The sequence below is a fragment of the Orycteropus afer genome, unplaced genomic scaffold (assembly GCF_000298275.1).
Source record: "Orycteropus afer afer isolate SDZICR_OR568_19922 unplaced genomic scaffold, OryAfe1.0 scaffold00328, whole genome shotgun sequence".
Classification (NCBI taxonomy): Eukaryota; Metazoa; Chordata; class Mammalia; order Tubulidentata; family Orycteropodidae; genus Orycteropus; species Orycteropus afer.
Genome location: NW_006921915.1, coordinates 2077790 through 2082268, shown reverse-complemented (window position 1 = coordinate 2082268; position 4479 = coordinate 2077790).

Here is a 4479-nt window from a genome sequence, read left to right as displayed (position 1 = left end):
TGTTGCTGAAAGAGACACAAGCTGCTGGGAAAGAGACGCAAGAGATGCGCATTGCTGAGTGAGACACCGAGGGACACGCACTGCTGGGGGAGAGACTGTGAGAGACTGTTGGCTGAGGGACAGTGGGCTGGGAGAGAGACTGAGCGTTCTTTCTGAACTTGAGTTGTAGCCTGGTGCTTCCCTAATAAACCCCTTAATCCGTGAGTTCTGTGTGGCCACTGTAGCGAACTATCAAACCCAGGAGAGAGGTGGTGGGTGCTTTGGGAGGAACGGTTGGTGAAAGGGCTGGAGGGAGGCAGCATGTCTGGCCTTGTAGGAATAGGCCTTGGGCTACTGCTGGTAATCCTGCCTTCCCTTTGTAGGGTTAGAGGAGGTCAGAACATGTGGCCTCCTGGCCGTTTTTGCAGTTGGTGTCAGAAGCAGTGGGATTTGTTGCAGTGGCTCCAGACTCATAGAAGCACCAGACTTTGTAAAACAAAGAAGGAAGGGGCTTGGGAAGTGAAACTTTGGATTCTTAGATGGTTACTTTGTTTGCTGTTAACCTCTTAAAGGAGATAATTGATCCAGAGGCTAGGGCTTTTGGTTACACCCAGCCAAAGGCCCAAGGCCATATACATAGAATGGGATGGTAATCAAATTGAAGAGATGAACCTGGAATGTCTTTAAAAGGATTATGTGTTTATCTGAATATACTATGGCTATTGAATATTCTCTTACCTGCTTGTACATTATAAACGGTTATGGGTTATGTGAATAACATATGGATTATGTGAATAACAGAGAGCGTGTAAGTCCACCTTCAGCCAATACATGATTGGATAAGTTAAAAGGGAAATAGAATTTTCCCAGCAGAACCACAGGCTTTTGTTTTAAGCCCTGTGTGGAGAGAGTACTAGGAGCTTAAGTAGAAAACCTGAGCCCCACCCAGTACTACTAAGGGAAGGGAAGATTTGCATTTGAAGAGAGGACCTGAAGAGAAAAAAAATGACTGTTTGGCTTTTTAATTTCTAGCAAGCAGATAGGCTTTGGGTCCACCAATGCAGGAAAGTCATGGTCTATGAGAGAAACCCCTTCCAGGACTGAAAGTTAAAGGAAGCCAGTGAGTAGTGTGTTACTTGTTTGTGACCACCTGGATCCACCTGAATGGAAATGGGGGAAGTGCAGCAAAGAAGAAACGGGCTGAGTTTGGTACTCTTTGACCTAGGCCCAGAGGCTGGGGATGAGAGGAAGGGCTGGCTGGTCTGAAGTGCAATGAATTTTGAGCCTACGGGCATTGAAATAGTCCCTGAGGACTGAAGATGTGAGAGAAGGTGCTGGCTGGTCTGAAGTGAAGGGAAGAGTGTGACTCCCAAACTTGGCAGCTGGTACCCATGACCTAGCTGGGATGGCTAGGGCTGAGCTGACCAGAACCCGACCAAACGAAGAGGAAGATGATTGACACAGCTGGTGTTAAGTTGCTGCAATTTGATGGCTTGTGCTTGGCTGGACTTTGCTTGTTTATGCATCCACAAGCCTGAAGTTTACAAGCAGAACAGAAGATTCTCCAGAGAGAAAGGACCATGCTTATCTCTTCAGAGTACTGGTTTGATAGAAATGGGCAAATTAGAAATTGGCTATTTAAAATGGGGAGAGATAAAGGCATGAAGTGACTGGCTTACATGCTTTCATGGGTGTGGTTATTCTTAAACTGATGGTGAAGGGGATGTGAATTTTTGAAGTATAGAAGGGATAATGTCTAGAAAAGCCAGGGGGTGGCCTGCGATGTAGTAAATTACTCAGTGTTGCTTTTCTACCCATGAGTCTTTGTAAATTCCAAGGTGGGATTTTCTATGAGCAACTGAGGAGCTCCTGATTGCTGAAGGTATCCACCTGGGTTATTTCTGTTGGGCGTGGCACAATACAATGTTCTGGGAGGTTCCTACTCTCTCTCAGGTGCTTAGAGTTCTGATGCTGTGATTGACCACCCTTCCGGGCTCAAAAGGAGGCCTCTTGGAGGCAGAACTCTGTCTGACTGCTGGTTGAGGAAGATGTGTTACAGAAAGAGACACACGCTGCTGGGAAAGAGATGCGCATTGCTGAGTGAGAAACCGAGGGACACACACTGCTGGGGGAGAGACTGTTGGCTGAGGGATGGTGGGCTGGGCGAGAGACTGAGCGTTCTTCCTGAACTTGAGTTGTAGCCTGGTGCTTCCCTAATAAACCCCGTAATCTGTGAGTTCTGTATGGCCACTGCAACAAATTATCGAACGCAGGAGAGAGGTGGTGGGTGCTTTGGGAGGAATGGTTGGTGAAAGGGCTGGAGGGAGGCAGCATGTCTGGCTTTGTAGGAATAGGCCTTGGGCTACTGCTGGTAATCCTGCCTTCCCTTTGTAGGGTTAGAGGAGGTCAGAACATGTGGCCTCCTTGCCGTTTTTGCAGCAGTATTTCAATATTTTTAAGTTTATTGAAGCTTGTTTTGTGATCTAACATATGATCTATCCTGGAGAATGTTACATATGTGGTGGAAAATTTTCTGTTGTTGGGTGAAGTGCTCTATATATGTTTATACGGTCAAGTTGGTTAATCTTATTGTTAAATTCTTCTGCATCTTTGTTGAGTTTTCTTCCAGTTGTTCTATCTTTTATCTAAAGTGGTGTATTGAAGTCTCCTGCTATTAGTGTGGAGTCATCTGTTAAAGTCTGGTTTATGTATTTTGGGGTTTTTTCATTGTGTGCATAGATATTTATTATGGTTATGTCCTCTTATTCAATTGATCCTTAACCATTATTTAATGTCCTTCCTTATATATTATGATCATTTTTGTCTTAAAGTCTATTTTATCAACATTTAATATTGCCCCTCCTGCTTTCTTTTGGTTGCCATTTGCTTGTTATATCTTTTCCCAACCTATGATTTTTAGTCTATTTTTGTCTTTGTGCCTGAGTTAAGTCTCTTGTAGACAACATATGATGAGTCATGTTTTCTTATCCAGTCTGCAACTCTCCTTCATGTGAATAGTGCATTTAACCCATTTACATTCAGTGTAATTATCAACAAATTAGAACATATTGATGTCATTTTGTTACGTGTTTTTTCATGGTGTTGCTAATTTCCTTGTTCTGTATAATTTTCTGTGCTCAGCTCATTTTTCTTTTTTATAAATCATGTTATCATCTCCTTCATTTCTATCATTTTAGTGTTTGCTAAATATTTGTTCTTCTCTTTTATTATTTTTTTGTAAAGGTTTATTTATTTTTTTTTTTTTGAGGTTACTCCATGATTTATTATTTTCTTCCAAATGTAAAACAATCTGTTCTACCTCACAATTGTCTTGACGTCTTCATCCTTTAGTAGTTCTCTAGCCAATTATTTATTCCTTCTTTTTTTTTTTTCTTTTTTTTTTTTTGAGTTGTCCTCATTTACCAATTGTTGTCCCTGGTTCCCTGTTTAAAATTTTATAAGCTTATTTTACTTTTGAGACTTCTGTAACAGAGTTAGTTTCTAGGAAAAGTCATCATGTGTGTTAATCATTAGTTGTTGTTTGCTATTGTTGGTTCTTTGTCCAAAGAACACCCTTTAGCTTCTCTTCTAAGGTTGGTCAAGTTTTAACACATTCCGTTAGTTTCACTTACTTGTAAATTTCCTAATTTTCTGGTAGCATAGTGACTAAGACACTTGATTGCTAACCAGAAGTTTAAGGGTTCAAACCCAGCAGCCACTCCTTGGAAGGAAGATTGGGCAAACTACTTCTGTGGTGATACTGCCTCAGAAACCCAAGGAGGGGTCACTATGAGTCAGGTGTGGTTCAACAGCACATAAAAACAACAACATTTGAGGGATAATTTTGCTGGGTATATAATTCTTTGTTGCATTTTTTTATTTCTTTCTTTCAGAGTTTTATATATATCATCCCATTACCTTATTACCTGCTTGGCTTCTACTAAGAAATCAGAGCTTAGTCTTATTGACTGCCCTTTTTAAATAATTTTTCATTTTTCTCATGCTACTTTCAGGATTCTTTCTTTATCTTTGATATTGGTGGGTTTGATGATGATATATCTTGCTATTTTTCTTTTGGGGTCTATCTTGTTTGGAGCTCATTGAACTTCTTGAATGGATATTTTCCCATCTTTTGTCATAGTAAGAAAATCCTCTTCCAACAAATATTTGACAATTTTCTCTGTGATTTTATTTTCTTTTCCTGTTCTGACATTGCAATTACATGTAGGTTATTCCTTTTGATGTTATCCCACAAGAAGAATAGGCTTCTTTCATTTTCTTTTGATTGATCCCTTCCTTAAAAAAGTAATATTGATTCATTTATTCTTCAATGTCATTAATTCTGTCTTTCATTGATTCACATCTCCTCCTTTGCCCATTTAATGTGTTATCTATTTCTGAAATCTTAATATTAATCTTCTGGTTTTCTATTTGTTGTTTTTGTAACATAACCATTTATTCATTTATTTATTTAGTCACTGTGCTCTTGTATTGCTTTCC